Source organism: Coturnix japonica, chromosome 5, assembly GCF_054131305.1.
Source record: "Coturnix japonica strain WE chromosome 5, WE-NBRP24, whole genome shotgun sequence".
Taxonomy (NCBI): Eukaryota; Metazoa; Chordata; class Aves; order Galliformes; family Phasianidae; genus Coturnix; species Coturnix japonica.
The window spans coordinates 10,391,200-10,417,148 of record NC_140667.1 but is presented as its reverse complement, the minus strand read 5'-3'; the positions used below and the strand labels follow the sequence as shown (position 1 = coordinate 10,417,148).

The 25,949-nt window shown below is 41.3% G+C and overlaps 1 protein-coding gene across 13 annotated transcripts in view; it reads left to right on the top strand.

The window, feature by feature from the left end:
• The window catches only part of TSPAN4 (tetraspanin 4), a 380,904-nt gene that overhangs the window by 51,824 nt on the left and 303,131 nt on the right, over positions 1–25,949 (top strand). For 12 of the 13 annotated variants that reach the window (XM_085548324.1, XM_015863754.3, XM_085548323.1 and 9 more), the window contains one exon: positions 5,162–5,255. The gene's annotated coding sequence lies outside the window, so the exon portion shown is untranslated. Of the gene's footprint in view, positions 1–5,161; positions 5,256–14,260; positions 14,284–25,949 lie in introns of those variants that run through there. The other variant, XM_085548321.1, reaches the window with a different exon arrangement.

Below are 25,949 nucleotides of genomic sequence, written 5' to 3'. Positions count from 1 at the left end.
ATAGTGCCTGTATTATGAATGAACAGTCAGCACAGGAGAGCTGCTGCTCACATGGGTCATAGTGTGCCCTGTGGTGGCTGAGGCAGTCTGGCTCTGTCTCACAAGCAGCCCTTTTGTTTTGGTGCTGTTCCCTCTGGGTGCTCACAGCTCCGTAGCCACACTTGTGCAAGCCTAGGGAGGAGAGAATAATAGCCATGTCTGGGAACCTCAATAAATGATCTAGCACAACATGCAGGATTTCACATGATTTTGCACTCGTTAACAATTTCTGGTCCAAGAGCAGCTTATTTTATTTTATTATAACAGCACAGATAGCTTCAAGTTTCTTGAAGTTATGTTCAATACAAAGATATAGAAGAGTATTCTACCCTTTTGCCTCCCATGTAGGCTTGCCTATTTAAAGATAAGCTGTCCTTCTCAATCTGCAGGGGGACAGTTACATCCTATCCATGGGATGCATTGTTCAATGCTAATTTCATCTAGAGTGCCCAGTGCATGTAAGAAAGCCTCATTTTTCAGCTCTATGCTTGTTAAGAAGCATAGAAGGAGCTTTCTTATGGGTCAGACTGAGACAGGGGAACGGGAAACAAGGATCACTGATCTTGCAGCTTTCAATGCTATGCGCTGAGCACAGATGCCTTTGCTAACCCAAACACAGAATGACAGTACTTAACAAAACCTTTTCAAATGAATATTCCAGGCCATGTAATTCTATCTGGGAATGCTGCTAAAAGACTGTGTGACACATGGTTATGTTGCTTAATAGAGTGTTGGAAAGTGTCCATCTAGTGTTACAGTAAGGCATACTGTGGAGTAGAAAGGTAAAATATCTTGCAGTTGGCCAGCCATTTATCTGTACTCTGAGTCAGCTGCTTCTGAATAAACAGGAACTCATCTGTTTACTAGTTTCTGTAACTGCTGTTGTTTAAAGCAAAGGTGAAAGAAGAATATCCCCTGGGGCTTTAATCTTGGACAGTGAAGAAATTTCTTTAGTTGTACATAGATCTTGAAAGAGTACAGGATCACAGTTCATCAGTAATATTTGCAGCTCTGTGCTGTCTCTGGGCATAGGGAACGTAGCAATGAGCTGGAGCTTTATCGAATTTAGTGTTTACTCAAGGAAACTGAGATGCAAGTATGCTATAGGCAGATATTACAGACCTTGTAAAGAGCAACTCTGAAGAATAAAATCAATCCAGGGCCCATAGTAATGAGAGAAGCAGATGTAGGAATACAATCGTCAAGGTTAATGCTGATGTAAAGAGCTTCCTTAGAAGCTTCCAGACTTTCCTTACCTTCCTGTGGCTGACTTTTGGCTCTTGTTCTCAACCTGCTGTGAGGCTGAAGTGAGTATCAGTATTTAATTTTGTTAATATGTAGTTAAAATTTTTTATGTATGTACGTATAATCTATAATCTCTCCATACATTAAAGCAAAGTAAACAAATACCCAACTGACAGGGGTTTTTAGGAGGGCTATGTTGAAACTTGTGCAGATACCAGTGCTTATCTGTTAGCTTTGCTCATTTTTGTGTACATGGTGGTGGGCTTGAGTTTGGGGGAAAGATGCAAACTGCAATCTTACTTGAGGCTGAGGAGATGCCTTCTTAAACAAAAAGCAATTGGCAGGGGGGTTGGAATTACATGATCCTTGAGGTCCCTTCCAACCCGGGTCATTCTGTGATTCTGTGTGTGATTCTGTGGTGTTCATGTATGCTTTAAAAGGTATTTCTCATAGCCTCTTGTGTGTAGTGGGACTTCACAGAGTATCCGTTTGTCTGTTTGTATTATGAGTACAGCCGATGCAAGTGTACAGGCTGTAAGTGTCCTTTTATAGCTGCAGTAGTTGAAAGGGCAGAGACTGGAAATTGCCTCTTACAACTGGCTGAAGTTGCTGCCCTCATCTGTGTGGCACAAGATGTTTGTGTGTGTTCCCTTCAGGACATGGAAGCTGGGTTGCTTTGCCTGTGTATGTCCTGTGTGCCTTTGTGACAGAAATCAGGAATTTCCCTTCCTTGCTCTTCTTGGCAATACCTAGCTGTGGTCATCTATGGAGGGGGGAGGGGAAAGTCAGTATGTAATGGGCCCCTGGGAAGAGCCATGTAGCAAAGCTTTTACTCCTTTCTAGGGCCATCAATGCTGTCTGCATTGGTAACATTTCTGTTTCTTGCAACTGCTGCTCCAGAGGGAGCAGCTGGATTACTGCCAGGTTATGGGTTTTCCCTTGAGATGTAGAGAGAGAGTGAAAGTGGTGGCATGGTAGAATTTGCTGATTAGGGTCAGAAAAATGCAAAGTGAAGTAATGTTAATATGTTGTGCTACTTAGCTTCTCCGAACTGCAGGTTCACACTTTGCCTTTGAACCAATAAGAAGCAGTAAACTCCGCTCAGCAGTAGAGAATCAACCAGAAGATGTTCTACATCTGCACATCAACTGAGTTTCTAGAAATGCAATCATCAGGAAACAGCCCTTGTTGAGTCATAACAGAGTTAGCTGGGCCTCTGTTGTGTCTGATGGTAACCTAAAGTAAAGCCCAGGGAAAAGCACAACAATGTAAGGATGTTTCAAAGTAAGAAAACCGGAGAGCAGCAGGGCTCTTGCCGAGCTCAGGGTGTCCCAGGTCCTAGAAAGCTGAGCTGCCTATAGCAGGTCTTTAATCAGACAGTTTGAATTTGAGCAGTAGGACTTGATTCAGCCTCTCCTGCAAAGCTGTAATTTCCTCGCTTAAGAAGCTGTGAATTGAGCCTGAAGAAATCTCCTAAACACTTGGAAGTTGTCAGGGTTGTCCCTTTAGATGGACTGCAGGTTGCATGGTGCACATCAGACAGCCAGGAAGCATTTAACAAAGGCCGGGACAGTGAGATTAAACACGTGCCTCTGGTTTCTGGGGCAGGATGTTTGGTATGGCTGACTTAGGAGGGGAACAGCGTTGTACTAATTGGAGTTATGTTGCAGCTGACATTCCTGTTATTATTCATGTAATGCTTTGAGGCCCTGTTGTGCTCAGCAACACTTGATAAATAAACATGTTGTAAAAGATGATCCCTGGATTATCCCTGGAGCCAAAATAAATAAATAAAGAAGAAATTGACCTGAGAATGTAAGTGGAGATAAGGCTGACAAAATGTCTTGCCTGGAAGCATATATACAGTGGTTTGTTGGCTGAGAGGGAAATGGAACCCTGGTGCCTCGGTCTCTGCCTGTGGTACTGAGGTCTCTGCTGAAACTACAGCTACCTGGGCTCACACTTTGGGTAGATCAAGGGCTGTGTGTGCAGTAACGGGTGCATTCAGAGGAAGATTTTGAATGTCTAACAGATTGGAGGAGTAGGTTTACATGGAACATACTGAGACCAACTTCTGTGATTAGTGTTATTGTACCACTTCTGATGGCATCAGCAACCTCTTTGAGGAGGCAGGGTTAGAGGCTGAGTGCCCTTACATGACCTAGTTTTCATTGACATTGTTTAACTGTAATGGTGAAGGTGTGGTGGTACTGGGTTTTATGTGACCACATGGGCTTATTGGAAACAGTGTTGCATCCCTGCTATTGCACCTTCTCTGTCTCAACCCTGCAGCTGGTTGCAGACTGTGCTGAAAGCTGTAATAGAGGTGCAGCTTCTGAGACATGCTGTACTTACTGCTGCATTCCTATAGAATGAAAAGATATGGGCAAGATGTGATCTTGTTCACCTGCGCTTGTGATTTCAGTGTAGCATACACACTATGTTATATTCTAATGAGTAGTCAGGCTGGGCCAGATCAGTAGTCTGTCTAGCTTGTTTTCTCATTCATAGTAGCTAGGCATGTCTGTTGAATCAGTCAACACCAGCCCACTGTAGTAATGGAGAAAGAGGGATTTGTTGGTAACCTTCAGCTTCTAACTTGCTGTTGCTTGATGATTGGATTTGTTTTTCTAGGAAGAATCTTTGCTGTTATGAGTCACTCTGGCTTATAAAGATTTAGCTTTCAGCTGCCTTTTGCCTTATAAGGTGATGCTGCTTCTGGTATTTGTCAAGTTTAAAAAAATATTTGTAATCTAAAAATTGTCAGGCAGCTTTCCTGAAGAAACACTTGATATCCACTTCCTTCATTCTTTATGGGTTGTTTTTCTTTTTTTCTTGGGAGGGAGATTGGAGAGGGAAAACAAAACAACAAAAACTCAAACCAAAATAAGGCAACATCCAGGGAATGCATTACTGATGTTCCTTTGGGGATTGCTTGATTTATGTGGCAGTGAAATGTCAGACAGCAATGTTCCTGCACATGCCAGAGATATAGCTTGCTTTCTGTTATGCTGCATTTCTAGACTGTCAGGAAGATAGTGGCATTCAGCACCTGAGGTAGTGAGATCTAAGATTCTCTGTTGTATTTTGTTTCACAAGTCACACTAGCGAACCAGACACAGTTGGTCTATAGACCAAATGTCTTTCAAATGGGTGCGGGAGGAAGGGGGAAGTAATTTCAGTCTTTGTTGTCAGGATGGATGTCAGTGTGTTTATAGGAGCTGGGTTTTTACCTTGGGAAGGTTTCAGGGGTGCTAATTGCATTGTGCTTAGCTAAAAAATCTCTACAGTTCCAAATGTAACATTTAATATACACCAAAATTCCTGTGACACAAAGCAATAGTGCAGTTCATCATCAGCTGTAACTGATAAAGCTGCAGTGGATGAGGCAAGACTTGTTTTTAAGGAATCTGTCTATGCTACAGACTTTACTACCTATTTTCAGAGGTGGCACTGAAACCATTGATGTTGTGTTTGAACATTACTAAGTATCTGAGTATAGCTATAACCTTGTGTGGCGTTGCTGTTCTTCCTTGTGTAGCATAATTTTGTGGAATTTTACTAATCCTATTTGGAAGATACCTTTTATTTGTGGTCATTTGCAGTGTAAGCCACCCCCATCGATTAGGGCAAATGCTTTGTCAAAGTTTCAAGCTTTTTAGAAATCTCCAGTATGTCAATCAGTATTGGATGAATTGAGTTTCACTTTACTGATAAACTTGATTGAGGCTGAAGAGCATGTGATGAAGTACATAGGGGAGGAGAAGGACATTGTGAAGTAGGCAGCTGTAATCCTGGATTGAAAAGTGCTCCTGACTTGACTTCTCATTACTGCATGCCTATTTTACTCATAATTGTGGTGTTTTGTTTCTTGCAGAGGCATCATTGAAGGGGTGGCCATTATTGCTGTGGGACATCCAACGCTGCTTCCATTTGCACCGTGTGTACCATCTGTAAAACCACCAGTCACAGTGAGTTTTTCCTATATGCTCTATTTTCCTCAGTGAAGATTTATGAATTGTAATCTGTGAAAGTAATCTTATTCTCTATGATTTTGTTCATTGGCTTTACTACCATAAAAAACAAACTGATTTACCAATTCCAAGCAAAATAGATATATATATCACTTGTCCTCCTCAGACTGGATTCTCAGTACTGAAAACTCACCTTTCATGGCTACCTGCACACCTTGCAGTGTGGCTTGGGGTACGAGGATGACAGATGACCAGGAACTTTGGTTGTTCTGGTTATTCAGCCACTGACCAAGATGAGGATTGGAAAAAATATTCTGTTCCTGAGAACAGCTTCTGAAGGAAAAACTTCTTTAAATGAGAGAAATAGTTGCTTAGCCAATGGACGTTGAACTACTCTGCTAGTTCCAAGTGCCAGAAGCAAACACGTCATACGCTGATAATCATAGGCAGTGACGTGAGAGAGGGTGCCTGGGTGCTGGGGTGTTCTTGATTTTGTTGTTAGGTGCACTCTTGAAGTGAGGAGCTGGATTCTTTTTCGGGGCTGTAAGGGAGTTGGATGATTCAGTGCTATTTGGATACCAAATATAAGAAATAATGGAGTAAAATGTTTTACCTAAACAAAACACCACAAAGGAAATGCTTCCCTACTCCTACCAGTGAACTCTGAATGTCTGCATAACTTGTCTGTGATTTTTTTGTCAATAATTCCTTCTGTCAATAACTCAGTAGAGCAGACTTGGGTGATTTCTTTTGATATTTTGTGCTGCTTAAAGTGACATAACGATTGTTCACAAAGCCATCGCTGGTTTTGTACTTTATGTGGGGAATCTATCTGCACACACAGAAGAGTAAGAGCAAATCTAGGCCTGTGCAAATGTTTGTTTTGAGGAAAACGTGAGGACTAACGTGAGGACTCAATGAACAGAAAGGGAAAAAAAAAGTGCTTCAAGGGAGCTTAGGATGCTTGTGCAGTTAAATACTACTGAGTGTTGAGGTGGTGCAGATTGGGTATAAGGGAAGTACTTGTGCTCAGGGAACTGATTTTCCTCAGAATTAATGACAGCAGCAGGAGGAAACAACAACATTTTAAAAGGACAGGCCCAACAATCTCAGAAAGGGTGTAGGAAAGAGAACTGAACACAATGTGTATTACTCTGTAAATACTGCTGGTGCATAAAGTATGTATGATATAGAAACTGGAGAAATGCAATTTCTAGTGAGTTTTTGTTCCTTTGGAAGGACGGAGCCAGTTTGTAGCGTATATAGTGAAGAATAATTATCAGAAATTGAATATTGAGTGAAAGTAATTGTTTTAATCAAAAGTAGTTGGAAATTAAGCAGAGTCAAAGGAAATGCAGCTGCTCAACTGGAAGACTGCTTCTAATGTTGCAAATGTTCTCTAAGATGCGTATTTAATGTATTAGGAATATTGATCAAGGCCGTGGTGTACCTTGATTAGTGCTATTTTTCCTGATCATTGTGGTCAAACATCAGCTCTTCAAGTTCTTCTACTTATTCTGTGAACAAGAGCAATAGATCTAGTGCTGGTGTGATACAGAACTCTGGTATTGTATGAGGTGGTTAGCTTGGTTCCTTCTTCTGATTTAACACAGTGCAGAAATAAGTGCTTTAATTGCAAGAAATAGGCTGTGGGGAGCTCAATTTCTGTATTCTCCTTTGAGGTTGTCTAGTAAATCTGCAAATGAGCTTTACCACTGCTAAAAGAAGCAGGATCTGGTCGCTGAGGCTGCACATGATTGTTCCTCCCCCCCCCCCCCCCCCCCCTTTTTTTTTTTCCCTTTTCATAATGAAGGAAGAGGATTGTGTCTAGATAGGAAGTGAAGGGGAGGTTACATACTGTGACAGTGATGCTGAGGTGTCAATATGGCATCCTAACATCCACTCTCCACCTCTGAGTGTTAAGTGTATCTCACCTCCCCCTATGAGAATACTCACTTTGACCTGGGACACCAGAGGATGCAAATAGCTCTCAGGGTCATGTTCACGTGGCTATGTTGGAATGCTTTGCCTTGTGTCATCATGTCTGCTTGACTCAACTGGTCTGGCTGTCATGTGTTGGCTTCACACCAGGTTTGGGGGAAAGACTTTCACCTTGGCTTTCCGAATGTCACCACTTTTTTCAGAGATGGATTATTTCATAGCTGCACAGCCTACCTCAAAATAGATGCTATTCCTGTTGTGTCAATGAGTAGGATCTTGATGGGATTGACAGCTATAAAACATTCCCTCTGAACTCTGAGATGAAAGCAAGCCATTTCTTTTCTCCTTCCAAAGATGTTTGGTTTCTTGGTGTTTTTTCTTTATTTTAGTTACAATAGCAGTATCTATGGCAGCATGCTGTAATGCTTCATGCTATGGGAAGCTGGGAATAGGGAATTGAAAGGCAACTTTGCCAAGAGGCTTCAGTCTGAGATGGTATGCAGGGCTCTTACGGCATTACCTGAATCTTCCTGGTGATAAAGTATGAGAAGGAATAGGGTGTAAAATCAAGTTACAGCTTACATGTTGAGGTTGCAAAGATGCTCCTTGGGGCTTGATTTGCTTACTTGCTAATGATGTGGTGTACAGAACAGAACAAAGAAATCTTCTTAGCTCTGTGCTGCAGAGATACACACCAGCCGTGCTTTGGCTCCCAGCCCAGGGTGAAAAGGATGGCTGGTCATATGCTTTTCCAGTGTTGACAGTTATTACTGTCGGGGAGGGATGTGACTTGGGTCTAAGGCAGGGATAACAGTGTGAGTGCTTTTAAACAGGAAGGTGGATTTTGGAAGATAATGTAATTTCTGTTCCATAATAAAAGGAAACACCAGGATTTTTTTTCATTTTTCACCATTCACTTTTTCTCAATTTTTTTTTCTCTTCGACTCTGACTCCTATCAGTGTCCTTTCATCCTAAAATATGCTGGTAGTTAAAAATCTTTTATTATATGTGTGGTTCATCCAGTCTCAAAAGCTGTTTTTCTTCATTCCAGAGCCTGCCACCTTAGAAAATGCAAGGAAGTGGGCTGTTCTGCAGAAATAACTCTGTTATAGATCCTTGTGAAGGTGTCTGGAAGAACTGTGCAAGAAAGCAGTGTAGGAACTTGGAGGGTAGATCAGTTGGATTCCTGTTTCAGGCTGTTTATTCATAGCTTTAACAAGCTAAAACGGATTATTTTTAGCTCGCCTTTTTCCCCCTCCTTATTAACCCAAAGAAATGTCTTCCTCAGAGGAGAGGGTGGAGTTGGGAGGAAGGAAGGGTGGAATTGCAGTGGCTTCATTAAATCAGTTTTGAGATCATCAGCACACAATCCCATTTTTGCAGTGCAGTTCTGAGTACACAAGAGTCACTTGATGTTTTCCAGAGAGGGAAGCTTTGTGTGCAGAAGGGGGAGAGCAAAGGCCTCTGAGACATCAAGGCAGTTATGGAATGCTTATGATTTCTGCTGTTTTCTTCTTCCATGCATGTTGGGGTTTTTATTTATTTATTTATTTATCTATCTATCTATTTATTTATTTATTTATTCTGGTTACCTCTATTAAGGCTTAGTTTCTGTCCAAGGAAAAGTGTGGCTTGGTGATAGTTCACACACAGAATCACAGAATTACCCAGGTTGGAAGGGACCTCATAGCTCCCAGTGTTGCAAGATACAGGCTGTTTAGATGTTGCTAAAGCACTAATGGTAGATCTTCTCTCTGAGATCACAGTGCATATTTGGTGAGGAATAAGACTAAGAGTAGGAAGTGAGCGCCAGAAGTAAGTCATTTGAATGGGGCACAATAGAGAGGGGATTCAAGCTCTCCCATGTCTCAGTATGTGTATTTTGATAGTTTCATTGTAAGTAGTTTCTGATCTAGAGAAAGAGGAATTAGCACCTTTCTTACTAGTATATGACTGTAGCATTCACTTATAATATTATTCCTCACTTTCATGTGGACCGTGAGGAGTTGCTGAATCTGAGGCCTGTAGATCTGATCTGTCGGGAGGGGGAAAAATAAGTGCAAATCCTTTGAGATTGACTGACCACCTTGCAGCCAGCGCTGTCTGGTCAGTGCAATCCACTGCTGCTTGATTTACTCAAATCTCCTGGGCTTTGAAGCTGGTTCTTCAGTACTTATTGAAGGTTTCCCCTCCCTCTACTAATAAGAGCTGAATGATTGTTGCTACAGAATATCTGTGAAGTAAGAATGGGGAGCTGCTCATGTTGTCCTATGTGAGTCTACAGGCTACTGCATCCTAAGTCATTTCTTCTTGATATGTACTGACTCTGTTGCATGTTCTCCTGCCTTGCTGAAGAACAGAGGTTGTTGAATCTGTTAAAAAATGCAAACTCCAAATCTCCTGTAGAAATAAGAAAGGTAAATCCTTTCATGTCTAACCCCTCTCTCCCATATCAGAGGGCTCCTAGTTTTCTTCTTTGTACTGTTACTGGACCCTGTGTATGAGCTTAGAGCTGGAAAAGACAGCCTGACTGACATCTCAGTGCCAAGGGAAGCTCCCTGCTGCTGAAGATGAACATGAGGCAGGAGTCCTTTCATCAGACTCTCAAATTCTGTCTTACCTGCTTTCTTCTAGTGTTCCACTTCTCCCACGGGGAGGCTGCTGCAGAGAACGTCTGCTCCGTACTTGGATTTTTCTTATCTCTAGCACAGAACTGTTCATGGTTATCTTATGTCTCTGCTGCACCAGAGATCACTCTATGGGTTAAACAGCTCTTTGTTTCTTGTTTCTTTCCCTCTCCCTTCCCCCCTCCCCCCCCCACCCACCAATTTTCACCAAATCTGTCCTTTATCAGGCTGTGTGCTACCAATTTAAACAAACCAAGCTCTCATGAGATAGGTTTCTTATTCTTAGCAGTGCTTCTGTACGCATTCTCACTTCAGTTAATCATCTCTGACTTACAGTGTGGCAAGTACTGCTCACAGTGAGTGTGTGAGAATGGTCTGTTTTCAATATCACTAATTTCAGCATCTGAATGTGAACTGTGTTTTGAGCTAGATCACATATTTGCAAGGGATCTTCTGGTCTTGCTTTGAAGATGTCAGTAATGGGACTCTTTCCACTTCAGGGGAGTTTTGTCAATGGTTACTTTGATGTTTAAGTATATACCATAATTTGAATAGGCTACTTCTTGCCACTGCATCTTGAAATGCTTTTCTTTCTTAGTTTACTTGAGTCTTTTATTGTTCAGAAATCCAATTTTCTTGAAAGTGCTCTTTTACTTGTAGACTATGTAAAGCAATCAGCAAATTAAATGGATCTAAATTTCAGAATCTGAGTGCTCCCATTTCAAGAAAAGGTCCCTTTTAAGGTATCTTTCAATATCCAAAAGTGGCTCACTATCATCTTCCATTTCTGGGTGACACTGGGCACTGCACCAGCAAGAGCGTATGCAAAGAATGGAAATAAAGTCTATTATTTATGACCTCTCTGAGCTTCCCTGGCTTGTGTGAGGGAAGTGAAACTACTTGGAAATACTTTGCCTCCCCCTGGATTTCTGACTTCTTTGAAGGTTGTCTTGATCTTTGTGAATAATCTTTGGCTTATATGTTTGATTTCATGCCAGCAAACTAAATCTTTCTATAATGCGCATTCCTTCAGGGTTTGTATATCATGAAGATTTGAGGGATTTCTCCCACTGTTCTGTGTAGTGCTGTTCCCCTTCATCTCACATGGAAGAACAGTAGGATATAGTTGTGAGCAAGGCACAGTCTGCCATGTCTGAAGTCAGGGTTTGTTACCTGGCTGTGCTGCAGGCTTTCTGCCTGTCTGAGAGCGAATAGCACAATTGCTTCCTGTATCTGCCTTTAAACTAAGGGCAATGATGCTTTTCTTGGACCAGCTGAGAGGCTGCTTTCCTAAATGCTCGTGGTGGCACATTCTCTGACTGCTTAGCTGTTGGAGTTATGGTGATGGTAGTGCGAAGGTGAGGTCTACAAGCTGGGGAATGTACAGATAGAGCACAACCTTGGTCAGGCTGGATGGGCTCTGAGCACCTGATCTAGTGTAGGTTTCCTTGTTCATTGCAGGGGAGTTGACCTAGATGGCCTTTAAAGATTCCTTGCTACTCAAGCAATTCTATGTTTCTATAAAACCGAGCTTGAAGTTCTTAAAATTGAGAGTTTCTTAGGGTACTAGTCATCAGTTTGTCTTAAAATTAAGTAGATGCCTTATGTCTTTTTATTATATTTCTTTTAATGGGCATAAGCTACCTTCAGGGTTTTAATGAAAGTCCCAGCATGAAAAAATGAATTGCTTTTTCCTTCTTATTCTTTCAGGGTATTAGTCCTCATCTAAATGACTTTGGCAAATTACTTTCAAGCATTTAACCTCCATGATCATAATTTTATTTATAATAATTAAATTCTTACACAATTACAAGCTTTTGCCTCTAGAAAATGCCTGTGTGCTTGTCCTGCTAGATTGCTCTACTAGCCTACATGTACAGTTCATCTGATAAGTATGCTAAGAGAGCACCCCATCTTTAAATATATTCATCTTCTCTAAGGTGGCAGTCATCCCTGTGCTCTGGGCATCCTTTGTCATAAACTCAGCCATTAAAATAACTTGCTGTAAATCCTGTTGTCCTTGAATAATTTTTCACATGTACAATCATAGTCCCTTCTAGCTCCTTTCTTCCTGCTTTTAGGGACAGAAAAAAAATGCTCTGCTGCTTCTAAATGTATTCTTTTTCTGCTATGTCAAATGTAACGTAAAAGTTTGTTGTGCAGTTTTCTTCTAGCTATATGCTGTAGTTAATTAAAAGTGCAGTTACATAATTTATATGAAATTCAGAGGGAGGAAGTTGATGTCTGTACCAGCTTATTTTTTGTAATCCTCTGTGGAAGCTTGGAAAAATTCAGGGAAAGCAATAGGCATTTGAAATTGAAGTTTAGATTGGAACGTTTCTCATGTACTTTATATGTTCCTGGAGTCTTGACTTTCATTGGTAAGAACAGTCTCTCAGTTTAAGTAATCAACTGCTTTTTGGTTGTGAAGCAATGTTTTTATAGCTATTTATTCTTGACAAAGATGGTGGTCAGTGTCTGGATTACTTTGAGTTGAGAGATTAGCATAACCTCCTCTATATTTAATTATGAATATGTGCCAGGAAACAGCCTCCTGTTTACAATTTAGTCTGAATGAGACTGATTTGTTTGCACTGCAGAAATATTCACGAGCTTTAAATACCAAGCAACTCGTGATATGTAAGCACTGTACAACTCCAGAACATGAAGGTGGTCCCTAATTTCAGCCCAGAGAGGAATAAATGCTGCATTAACAAATACTCCTGCTTCCATACAGGTCGTGCTAGCTGTGCCTGGCCCTTCCAGAGGAAGGGAATACAAAGCCTATGCTATAGGCTGGTGATACAGTTGGTCTCTATGTAAAGGAGGTATCTAATGCTTCTGAGATGCTTGCATGCAGATAGGCTTCTTGTCCTGGGTAGCATGAGGAAGAGGTAGTAACCAGTAATGGGCTGTTTGTATCCTGGTGAAGGTGACCCAGTCCTGGTTGTGCTTTTTCCAGAGAACCCCTTGCAAATGAACAGAGGGACTGTGGGCTGTGTGGATTGCTTTTGCTACCTGCATCTAATCAGAAGTGCTGTGTTGCCTGAGAAGAGAATAGCTGGGGCCCTGGTTAATGAGAACTGTATGAGCTCTTCTGCTGGGGCATAGGTTCGGACACTTCCAGTTTACATCATTAAGTTATACTTTAGGACTCCCTTGCCTTATTCACCTATTTTAAAAAAAGTTAACAGAAGCTGGTGCTTATCTTCCCCTTTGCACCTGGAAGCTGCATTTGAGCCAAGGATTAAGGGTTGAGGGACAGTCCTGCTGACATGAACTTAAGGGAGAATTTTGAAGGAGCAAAACTCTTGTCTTGAGAATTTTCTTCTGATGGTTCTTTTCATGCTCTTGGACATCACTTAAGTGCTGCTTGTGTTAATCTGCAGACTCAGGAATATGGCACAGCTCTCATTTGCATTTTGTCTGTATTCTAAAGGATATCTCTGCAACTGTGAAGACTGCATCTTGATTCATTTTAATTGGTAACATAGACTGTACAGAAACTCAGGAATTTGCAGTCTCAAGGGTAAAATTTCCAGTCAGCACAGAAAGTGGATTCGTTTTTGCAAACCCCATGTCTGTACTTGAATCTCAAGTTAGGTGCTGCAATCAGTTTGACACTCAGTGAAATGAATCCACCATTAGCTTTAAATACCTAGAGACTTGCTGTCCATGTTTGACTGAGTTATATGGGCTCATCTTCCAGTCAGTAAAGAGAAATAGATGTTTTGGGACGCAGTTCATCTGACCCCTTTTTAGACAACTGCTTTAGAATGAGGTGTGTTCTACCCTGGAAGTGCTTATTTCTATGTTATCTGCAGTGGTGGTTCAGGCAACTAGCACGGAAGTTCATGTCAACATTGGCTCAAATGGACCCCTAATGAAATGCATACACTTTTAAATTTAACATATTAGGTGTGTTTGGTAAAGCATTGTTCCTAACCAGCAGACACGTCCTTGTACCCAGGAAACAGGTGGTGTGCTATAACTTCTTCTGTTGTAACTCTCCATCTTTCTATTTAGTGACTGAAAACATTTCCATTGTGACAGGAGCATTGCCTTTAGAAAGCTCATTTATCTACACAAATCCTTTCTGTGGTATTTTTCCACTAGCGTTGGCCTTTTGCTTATCTATCTTAGAACTGGATTAACTTCAGAAAGGCAAAAGTGCTTCGTATAGAACTCCAAGGCACATTTATTTCTTTGACCAGTGAATCAGTATCATAGTTCCCCGGGGACTGGGAAAGAGCTGTATTATGCTGGAGTTGTACTTCTGAGTCTACTTTCCTGAACACTGAATTTCCAAGGAAAGGTATAAATCTCCTTTTGTGATGGAGAAGAATCTATATGTAACAGTTTTCAGTAGCCTTATTCTCTTTGTGTTGATGCTTTGTCTGTCTTTTCTGCCTTCCTCCCTTTCCTCAGGTGCTACGGTATATTAGCATCCTTTGAGGTAAGCACAACTTCTCTGTCACTGTGTGGAACACATTTGTATTCAGGGGGATTTTTTCCTGTGTCAATGCCAGTATTTCATTGCTTTGTAACACTAACCTTCTTGGAACCCTTCAGCTAATATTCCTCTTGTCCTCTGTTTTTTTATTGACTGTGGTGCATTGAGTTTTGCTTCCTTCCCTAGTAATTTTTTTCATTTTTATTCGTGTCTAATACATCCATTTCAGGAAGCAGCAAAACCCTTTCACTATGAAAAGCGAGGCTGGTTGTAGGGGCTTGATGAAAGCGACAGTAGGAGGCACATACTCTTGTGTCACATTTGTTTTATAGATGAGGATTAGTGTGCAGCACAGAGGCATGCATTTTGGCTTTGCAGGATCCTTCTGTCTGTGTTCAGGTAGTTTCTTCTACAGTTTGAGAGGCTGCACTGAGGCTAGTCAGAGACACTTTAGTTGAACAAAAAAGGCAATGAACTGTGGTCCAGTTCTCCCCCCGTTGCTGGTTCAGTGGGAATCCCAGATGTTTTGTTGCTTCTGTGCTTCTTTTTTCCCCTCCCACGATTCCTGTACGCTTGCTTTGCAAGCTCTGTCAAGAAGAAGCTTCATGCCTTCAGTGCCAGTACAAGAGGAAGTGCATGAAAACTGATTTCGTTTTGTTTTCCTCTCCTTCTGCTCCATTTGGAGTTATTTTGAGGAGGTGCTGGAGTTCCAGTAGCTGAATATAGTTTTCCTGATACTTTTTTTCCCCTTTCCTTCCCCTGGTTGCCTTGGGCATTTAATCTTGGCACAATCTTGCCATGTTTGTTTTAGGAGACTGGAAAATTACACGACATATTGTGGAAGGAAGGACTCACCTGCATTGCAAGTATCAACCACTGTATTCAAATAACATTTACTTTACAGCGGTCCCTATTTTGATGACCTTCTCTTTAATGTATACATATTCCAAGCCTTTGTTCTGCACCTCCCCATTGGCATTCTCCCAGCTTTACAAGGATGCAGTTCAGTCAAAACTGAAAACATTTGCCTTTCATGACTATTGAGCGCTCAGAGTTTTGATACCTTGCTTTGAAAGTGCTGGAAACATGAATGACAAATCTAGCCATGGAGCAGATGAAGAAAAACATTCAACACTGGGATCTTTCAGAATGAAGTAGAATTCTGAAAGGCAGAGAGAAGTAGGAGAGAGTTGGTGGTGGGAAAATTTAGCAAGTTAATATTTTTGGAGATGTTTTAATTGGATAGGCTGGGAGAGTGTGAACATGATGCTGGAAACAAGTCATGGAGTCCTGGGAAGAGGGAGGGAAAGTAATTGTAAACATGACTAGCAAAATAATATACTTCATGAGCAAATTCTATTTAAATGTAAATTACCCAAAGTGATTTTTTTTTTAGTGGAATTTTTAGTAGCATAGTGAGGAAAGACAGAGGTATTTTTCCTCATGTTTAAATATGTGATTCAGACAGCTGTAGAGAGCTACTGCCATCCCCCTTCTCTCTACCTCCTCTCACTTAACTTCTTTCCTTTAAACTCCTTAGAGCCATTCCCTGCAGCGATGCTTCCAGGTAGTGACAGCTAGGATGTTCATTTGAGTCACCAGAGCGCTGTCAGGACCAATTAGCATCCTAATGACTGGCATGTACCTTCTTGATAACATTCAGTCTGTGCTTTATACCAAGGGACCTCGCCTCTCAAGAACCCATCTTGTCTCATCTGGTCCATACCAGTTGCATAAAGTTTTTTTTTTTTTTCCTCTTAAAAAAAAAAAGAAAAAGAAAAAAAAAAAGGAAAACAGAGAAGAAATATTCCATTTCATCTTGTCTTCTGAGTCTCGGGGACTTTGACATGGAACAAATATTCTGTCCTTCCCTTTAGCTGGAAATGACAAATTTTGGCTATGGGAGAGTTGAATCAAACAGCTCTTTTTACAGCTGCAGAGGAATCAAGGATGAAGCCTCAGTTCAGGTTAAGCAAGGCAGTATTTGCTCTTTAGAGCTGTGTAGAATAAGGTCAAAGATAGATGCGGCCATATAGTCTCTAAACTTTAAATACCTGGTCAGTACTGGTGCTGGCTAGGCTGGTATTCTCCGGAAATCACTGCTACCTGTTGTTTAGCTGCTGCCAAACCTGCTTCGTAGTGGGTTAGCATCTGCAGTTAAAACTCGTTTATTCATTCAGTCAAAACAGGGCTGAATGCTGTGCTGAGATCTTTCCTTCAGCATAGACTGAGGTAACAGGTGAGAAGATTTCAAGGAGGTTGGGGTTGGGGTGGCCTAAGTGTAAACCTGTTGTTCAGGCAACCTTTACAAGCACGGCGATTCTTTGTACTGCTCTTTGCTGGGCTGGAGGGGGAGTGTTGCTTTGGCAAAAGCAGAGTTAAATGCTGACATACAAAATCACTCGGTTTCTGTGCTGTTTTGTCTTTTAGTGACAACTCATTTTTTCCAGAGTAACTCATGACTTCTTAAAAGTCTTAAAAGTCAGTTTCTTGTTATTGTTGTCTAACCCTTCCCCTTGTCTGCAGCTCTCCAAGGGTTTTAATGAAGTGCTGTGATGCCATGGCCAGCTGGCTGGCACGCTGTTAGAGCTGGCTACAGCCACAGTAGGTCAGCTGGAGGGGAGGGGTCAACAGTTTAATGGTCCTTAGGAGGAGCCAAATAGCCTGTGATGCTGTCAGGAGAAAGAAAAAAGAAAAGGTGGTGCAGAGCAGTGTGTGCAGTGGGGCTGGATTATGTCTGCAGCAAGCAGAATTTCTTTGCCTTTCACTAGCAGTGTAGCTTTTAACATGGTAGATGTGAGATATTGGTAAGATATTGAGCATGAAAAATTATCTTCCTCATTAGAGACAGCAAATCCCAAATGTGAGCTCTAGAGACTGAATGAGCAGTAATTGTTATTAGTAAGGTCATGAGAATTTCAGGAGAAACACACAAATACCTCTTCCACCTCCTGGCCCAGCCTATGAGGCTGAAATACAGCATGTTAATGTATCCACATGGTGCGTATGTTATTTTGAAATTGTTGTGAGAGTTTTTGTATTCTCCTGATTTCTTTGTATGGTGTTTGCATTTTCTGTTGAATCAATATGGCTGTTATTTAAATTATGGTCATAGATGTGATCTGCAACATCAGAACTTGATGCTAAAAAGGATGCAGGTAAAGAGCGGATGGAACACTGATATTCCTTCAAGTATTTGTGTGTACATCTTTATCTCTTTTGGATGTGTCACTTGGACACCTAATCCTGTGTCCTGAAGCCCACTTTGGGAAGTGTCACTTAGAATGTCATGGGAGCTGTTACAGCCTAGTTTGCATATACTGAGACTGTTATTTTTCCCCACAGTAGTCTGCTTGTATACCTAGTTCTGGCTTAGAACTGTTATTTGTACATCCCTGATGTAGAACAGCAAAGAAAGTGGTTAATTCTCTGTCTGGCTTAACAAGTGCATAGTGCCCTGCAGCTTTCCAGTGTATGCACCAGAAATATAAGCTGTCAGGCTAGGCTTTAGGGGCTCTGCTGCAGATACTGGCCTCTCTACCTGTGTCACCTAGGAGCCAGTGATTTGGTTCATTTGTCTGTGCCACAGAGCCATTGTGGAACCTGAACCAGTCCTCCTGTGGTGGTGGTTTTCCAACCTTCAGAGCAATCTGGTTTGTGCAGCATTGAAGCCGGAGTCTGAGTGTGGGGGCTGAGGCTTGAGGCTCATCTCTGGCTGCTCTGGAAAACATAAATGTAGTTCATGTGACTGGATGTTATCTATTGTAGCTGAGTCTGCAAAAATCACTTGGATCTGTAACTACCACTGATCTCAAGAGGATTAAGAACCTACATGGCTTTGTATATCAAAACTTTCTACTTCAGTTCTCCATTTGCAAAATCAATGAAGTACTACTTCTTCTTTTCGCGTCCCAGGCTGCCTGTGTAAAGATGCCTAGAATTTATCTTTCTCAAGATTTGTTTTTAAAACAATGGGGACGTGCTCTCAGTTGTCTCTGTTGTCATCACAGGATAATTATTGTTCTGTGTCAGAAGACAAGTCTGCTATTCAAAGGTTTCTGAACAAACACATAGCAAAAATCCAAGTCTGTAGCTCAAAGTAAAATGTGGTCAAATCGATACTCTGAACTCTCTGGTTTTCCATAGTATGTGGCAGTTCTTACAGATTAATGTAAATGCAAATGCCCTCCGAGAGAAAGCTGACCTCGGGATTTCATGATTGCACTTCAGATGGCTGTGTGAAGGTTTGTATTTTTGGAACGCATTTGTTCTTGGTGCAGCTCAGATCTTAGTTCAGTGGTGAATTACTTTAAGTTTGAAAATGAACTCTCTGTCCTGGTGTCAGAATGCATTATAACCTTAATGGTAACTTACAAGAGAAAACAAATATTTTGACTTCTACTTTCTTTTTGTCATATAATGTGCAGGGAGAACAGATAGTCCTTAAAAGAGTCAAAGCTGGCTGTAGAGCTTGTATGACAAGGGCTCTTTCTAGTGTTTCCAAATATCAGATTTGTGCAATTCTGGGGAAGTTGTTTAAGCTTGTTTCTAAATCCAAGTCTTTTCATGTCCACCTCAGTTAAGCTTTCTGGAAGAAATCTGTTTCAGTGATTTGATTTCCTTACCCTTTTCAACTGAGCTGTAGGAGCTTGAAATATCTATTCCCCAGATACTTGAGGATAGAACTGGGAGTTGGTTTTGCTGGTTGTAAAAGATGGCTGCTAAGGAGGCAAATGGAGTGTATAGAGTTGAACTTATATTTTCCTGTATACATGAAAGTTGGTCTTACCCTGCCCTTCACAAAACTTATTCTGTTCAGTTTCTGAGACTAATTCATTGTAGTTCATACTCTTAGCTTTTTACCTAGTGACTAATATAATCCAGTCCCAGCATAACTATGGTAAATAAACTTATGAGCTATGTGATCCACTATAATAGATGACCTTTGTCCTGAAGCAAAATATCCATTCTAGCATATATGCTTTTTGAGGTACAGAGAGTACGATGATTCCAATCCACCAGCCTGCTCCCAACCTCCATGTGTATTGCTCTTTTCACTCGTTCTTCCTGTTTATTTGGAATGTTTAAGGGATTTCTGTGAATTTGTGTGGAGTTTGTGTTTATTGGAATAAATGTCATGCTGTCCATTACCTTAATAATGAGTAAGCAATTAGTAACTTATGCTTAGCTCTTTCAGTGAGGCTTTGGAGAAGCTCAGGTCTTTCAAATAGACAAGGTTTGTTTGAGTTCTGGTGGTCCACATCATTCTTGACATGACATCAGTGCAGGGTTTGTGGTTCTAAGCCTTTTGGTAGAATGAAATGTGTTTTGTATTACTTACAACTCATGTTGTAAGTAGAGCTGTGGTAACACACATCTTAGCTTTAAGGTAGGTAGTTACGTAAATCTGCTGTCGTAACAATGTTGGAGGATATGTGAAAAGCTCCTGTCAGGTGCTGTGACTCAACTAGTATGCGGTAACCAGCTGGTTTGCTGTCATTTGGTGATGTGTTATGGTCTCAGATCCATATGGTTTTTCATATGCGCATTGTGTTGCAAGCTCTGGCATCACTCTGGAAGCTTCTGTGTGGTTTTGTGTGAGGTGTGAAATGGAGCAATGCATTCAGTGTTTATTCATGGAATACAGAAAAAGCACCAATGACTAAAACTTGTTTTGTATTAACGTTCTGTTCTGAGTATCTTAGTTGGCTGCTGATTTATCATGAATCAATGCAACAAAGCCTATGGCCTGTAAGGAGAGGACTTCTAAGCTTGGTGCTGTGAGCGGTGTGTAGACTGAAGGTCCCTATGCCATGATTCTGGCATAGACTTGGTAGAAAGGCTGCCATGTAACCTGTTATCTGCTGTCCTCTGAATATTTGCTGAGATAATGCAGTCATTTTGCTAGTAGACAGCAGGAAAGTTGTTGTGTTTCCTTTTTCTAATCTCATTTTGCTTCATGAGCTGCGTTGGACTGGTTAGTAGTTCTCTAAGCCTCACTATGCAGCCGAAAGTGTTTTTGGAAACAGCTGGGGAGGAAACATGGAGAACATGAGCTTTGAGATCCAGGCCCAACCTACCTAGATTAAGGTAGGTGGGTTTCTTTTCTGCATCCAGGAGGAACAACAAAGAATATGCATGCTGTCACTGTCTGCCTGAAAGGCAGCTGTGCCATTCTACTCAGTTGTGGTTGGCTGGCTGCAAGCTCAGATGGAACTTAAAATGCAGTCCTCCTAGGTTTTCTAAAGTTAAGACTCCAAGGCTTGGTTCTGCAACAGCGATCTGCAAAATTTCTAGCTGTGCAGTTGATTCTAGTTTGTGTGGCCCCCGAGACAGTTCATTGTCTGTCAGAGCTGCTTGCTTTCTCCCTGTTTCAAGAATGTGGTTACAAATACTGTATTTCTTGCTTATTGCTTTGAACATCTTTTCTTCCACCTGCCAGGGCTTTTTTTTTTTCTTTTCTTTTTTTTTTTTTTCTTTTTTTTTCCCTACCACACAAGTGCAAAGCACTTATCGTCATTCTCAGAGCTTTTATATCCTATCACAGGCCTGCAGTGCTCAGACATCACTCCTGTCACCTGCTCTGTCAGTCTTGAGTGCTAATTTGTCATGCTTTGTCACAAAGCCTCCTTCATGTTTTCTCCCATGCTACTTCTGCACCCAAGAGGTGTTCCTGTTAAAGGTCAACAAAACTGGTAACTTCTGTTCTCTTAGAAACCTTCCCTTACTACCCTCTCTACTGTCAGCAGCAAGCAAGGAGATGATGAGGCAACTGCAGCATAGGGAATACCTAAAAATTAAGCTTCGTATATTGCCCAGGAAGCAGGTACCCTCAGCAGCTTCACCCTTTAGTTACTGTAGGTAACTGTTCTTTGGCCGCATGGGGAGAGGAATGTGGAAGGCAAAGCTGGCTCTACGCAGCTCTCTTCAAAAACACAGCCCTCAGCAGTCGGTGGAGGCTGCTCTGTGGAAGAAACTTTGAGCTGACAAGTGATGGCATCATGACTGTCCCCTCCATGCACTTTCCTCATAGCTGTCTGAATCTGTTCTTTTCTTCAGGACTTAGGTGACAATATGTGTGCAGGGAAGTGTGCTATGTCTCTGTAATAACATGCCCACTAGATCTGGTATGTTGCTTAGCAAAACGTGCAGGAACTTCGAGGTGACGCTGTGGTTTCATGTTCAATAATTCCTTTGGTACTTCTACTACTGGTCACCATATGCTTGATTCAGCTCATTCTTCATCTCTTGACCAGTAGGAGGAATGCCTGTTCCTTAAGCAATAAGTGAAATAGTGCTAGCTGTGGTTTTGGTGCTAATAGCTATGAAGGTCTCCCTAAATGAGAATCCTTTTTCTCTGCTCCCTATGGCAGGCAACTTTAGACTCGTTTTTATCTCATTGTTTTATGTCTCAGTTGTTTGTATACTTTAAAGCCTCTAAAGTGGAATTATTGAATAAGCATCCTAATGTTGGACTCTAGTGTTTCTCATGGCTGGCTTCACGCAGTTTTGCTTCTAATCTTTGTTTAAAGGACATGGTATATTGCATTTCCCCAGAAGAGCCAGAATCTGCTTCTAATGCTTTTTGTTTAGCTGACCATAGCCCTGTTCTAACAAAGGGGATTACTTGCTTTTAGTGTGGCAAGATGATATATCCAGCTCTGTTATTGATAGATGAGCACCAAAACTAGGGGGCTGACTGAGAATCCGTGTGGAACTGTGAATCTTTCAATTGTATTTTTTTCCAATACATTTTGACTCTGCCTCTAATTGCCTATCGTTCTTAGTGAGTCTGTGCTGTTCTGTTTACTTTACTTGATGAGATAAGGATTGTTCTGTTCCTTGGTGAGATGTATTCCCAAGCATCTTTTTTTCACCTGTACAATGATTACTTCATTTTAGCAGCCTGATGCTAATAAGTGCTGCAGCATTAACTGTGTTTTTGAGACAAGACCAGCACAACTGAGAAAAGTGAAGTACAGACCCTTTGTACAGGAGACTCCTGTGTTCATCTTCGCTGAGGTTTAAGACGGATAACAGTGGCTGCCAGCAATCTAGGATGACTGATCTAAAAGTCTGACCCCTATTATGTTGGTCCGCTATGTCAGAGGCAGATGTTGATGGCATGGCAGTAGAGGCTGAGAGACCAAATAGTGGATGTTGGCCCAGTGAGATGGTGGGTGGTGTGATTCAGCAGTGGCAAAAGCAATGCTAAAGATAAGCCATATTCCAGATAGTTATGCAGATTTTGACAAGCAGATCTTGCTCATCACTGACAAAAATGCTGGTGACTATATTAAATGATAGCATTTTGTAGTTGAAAGCTTGCTCTACTGAGTAGTGCATTGTACTCCTTTTACCTGTTGTAGTTTACATGGAAATAAATAAGAGGAATTACTTTCAGAGCAACCTGTCTACATCCAAACTCCCACAGTATTACTGTAATGAAGGCACAAACAAGACATGTCACTTCATCTTTTACTTACCTTGCCTGTTATGCTTAGTTCTTGTCAACTCCTACCCACTCTGATGGTTTTCTTCTCTTTGTTCCTCACTTTACCTATGTCCTTTTCATACTTCTGTAATGTCTTGATGTGTTTTGGTTTTTTTTTCCCCCATTCTCCAGATTTTTATGCCAAGCTGTCTGAATATTGCTGTCTGAATTACTCCTTGATATCTAGTGACTTATTTTCCTCTTGTGTGGTGTTGTATAGGCAGCTGTCCCTGCACTGCTGGGATCAGTAGATGCTTTGGCTGTGCGTCCGGATGAAGATCATCAGCTCAGTTTTCCCTTACAGCCCAAATGAAGGTTACTGGAGCCAGTATTTGTGGCAGGGCAGTTCACAGCTTTACTCCCAGTTCAGACACTTTAGGGTGGGTGTCAACAGGAAGAGATTACAGCCTAATAAGCACAAGGAACCCGCAGCAAAGGATGCAGAACCAAGATTCAGTGACATGCTTTGTGGCCTTGTTGCAAGGTCTTTGCTCCTATTTTAAACACAGAGCACTCATGTAGCCCTTTACTTCAGGTTAGCAGTCCAGGCTGCCAAGTGAAAGCAACTAACTGATGTACTAACTTGGACTCCCTGACTGCTTGCTGGATCTCTGAAGGACCATAGAAAACAAAACCAGCTTCATGGTGTAATCCCTGATGTTGGGAGGGAAGTACCCATGGATGGTCAGTTGGCCTTCCAAAAATCTACTTTTGATTCCTTTGTACCTGCACAACTCTGCATTGATATCTGACTACCCCACATCATAGACATAGCTATAGTAATGCCTGATCCTGACTATTACTGCTGAGAATCCATTCCTGAACAAATTAGCTCCAGGAATGGCTGCACGTGTATGCCTGTATACCCATTTTCTGTGTTAGTGTCTCAGAGGGCAATGCTGCATTGTTTACTGCTTGGGTTCAAATCTGGAAAATATTTCTGGGCCTCTTAGGGAACAGAATGTAAGTCTTTATTATTTCTTAGAGAAGTTTTACATTCTGCAGGATCTGAATCTCATCTGTAGCCCACATTAATTTGTTGCATTTATGTATTGAGCAGGCTGCATTCAGTGTGTCAATTGAATACAGAGGAGATTTAAAAACGTGAAGCGTTCTGGGGAGAGATAAAACTGTTTTCTTCAGCATTTCATATCTTATTGCCATGAAAATTGAAACTGTAAGTATCAATAAATTAATTGACATTTGCTAGTCTCATTGTAACATTGCAGCCAATCCACAAATGATGAGTCATAACTGCAAAAGCAAGAGATTCCTTAAAATTATGGGGTTATTTCACAGTACTGAGTTTTATTTTTGTCTTCTCCTTTTAGAATACTTAAGGTTAGAATTCCTAAGTTTTCTTCTGCAATCAGGAGTAGCAGAAACTGTTTTCTTTTTTAAAGGAGAAGATAGTTATTCTCAAGATAGTTATCCCCAAGAAAAAGAGATTTATAGGAATAGTAAAAGTTGACAGATCTACAACTTTCTCTGTATCCTTTCAGCTGTGATTTAAATTCCTTAAAGAAACAGCTCCCTGTGGCTAGCAAATGGGTAATGTTAATTCAAGGTTGTTAAAGCAGATCTGAGTCTGGCATTTTCTTCCATCTTTTCTTCCCCCTGCCCCATTACCCTTATATCAAACCTAGAAGTGATTACAACACCAGGTGTTTCAGTGGCCATACAGCAGGACCACAGCACTTCTGACAGGAAGCTTGAGCGAGATAAATTCCAACAACTACCTCGTCTTGCAGTTTCTTGTGAGAGTGGTAGTATTGTACTACAGCCTGTTGCTACTGAAGTGTGATGGTGATACTAAATTTGGAAATGTTAGCTCAGCGTTCAGAGGTAATTGAAGGTGAAATGGGGAAAAAAAAATGTTCTGTGCATGAATTCGTGAATTTCCAGGCTCACCACCCTGGAAAAGAAGTAAATGAGAGGTCATGAGAGAAGGCTAATAAAAACATAAAGAGGAGGGAGAGGATGAAATAGGGAATGATTGTTCTCTCATAAATCAGGTATTAGAGCCATCTGATGAAGCAATATTAGGTTGTGGGATTTTTGTAAATTAAAACCTATTTTTCTGTAATGCAGAATGGAAGTGAAGAACTCATTGCTACAGCATGTTATTGGGGCTGAAAGTATACATAGGCTTAAAAAATAATAATAATATTAATGAATGAGTGTTGCGTGGACTTTTAAACATGATAGTCCAATTCCAGCCTCTAACTGAGGAACTGTAAGTCTTTGATAGTTGGCTGGAATGCTTCAAGGGAAGGAATGCAGCAGGAGGCAGTCATGACACCTTCTCCTGGTTTCTGATTCTTTCCATTGTCCCTTCTACCAATTCATTATTTGGGAGTGAAGGGAGCAGATAAAAAGGAGGGGGAATGACTGTTTACGGGGGTTGATAGTGATAGGACACCAGGGGGAATGGTTTTAAACTAAAATGGGAGATTTAGGTTATATATTAGGAGTTTTTTTCACACAGAGGGTGGTGATGCACTGGAACAGGTTGCCCAAGGAGGTTGTGGATGCCCCATCCCTGGAGGCATTCAAGGCCAGGCTAGATGCGACTCTGGGCAGCCTGGTATGGTGGTTGGTGGCCCTGCATATACAGTAGGGGGTTGGAACTAAATGATCTTTGAGGACCTCTTCAAACCAGGTCATTCTATGATGCCATGTTTGAGTGGTAGACTATTTGGACCTGTGTGTTCCCATTACCTTGCTCAGTGGGTTGTGGTGTTGGCTTGTGTGAGTATATTTGAACAACTTCAACAGGTTGATAAGAAGGCTCAGAGTCAAATGAACTCATTCCCAACATCATCACGTGTACTCATATTTTTCAGAAGGATTTTCTGTGCCATTAGGTTTCATCTGTTTTATTTCAATGGAATAGGATCTTTGTGCAGATTACATGGTACAAGTCTGCTAAGATGCACTTATAAAAATCTCCACTAGTTGTCACTCGATCCTTATTTTAAACCTGACTTCAAGTCCATTTCAAGCTCTTAGCTTGTGCGTAAAATGATTCCTAGGCCCCAAACACCAAGTAACTGTGACAGATGTTGACATTGGGTCTTTCTGAAACACACTGATTGGAAGCATTTTCTATGCATGAGATGGCAGCCTCTGAGAGTGTTGTTCTCTGGGTTTTGTGCAGTTACTTTAGCAGCAT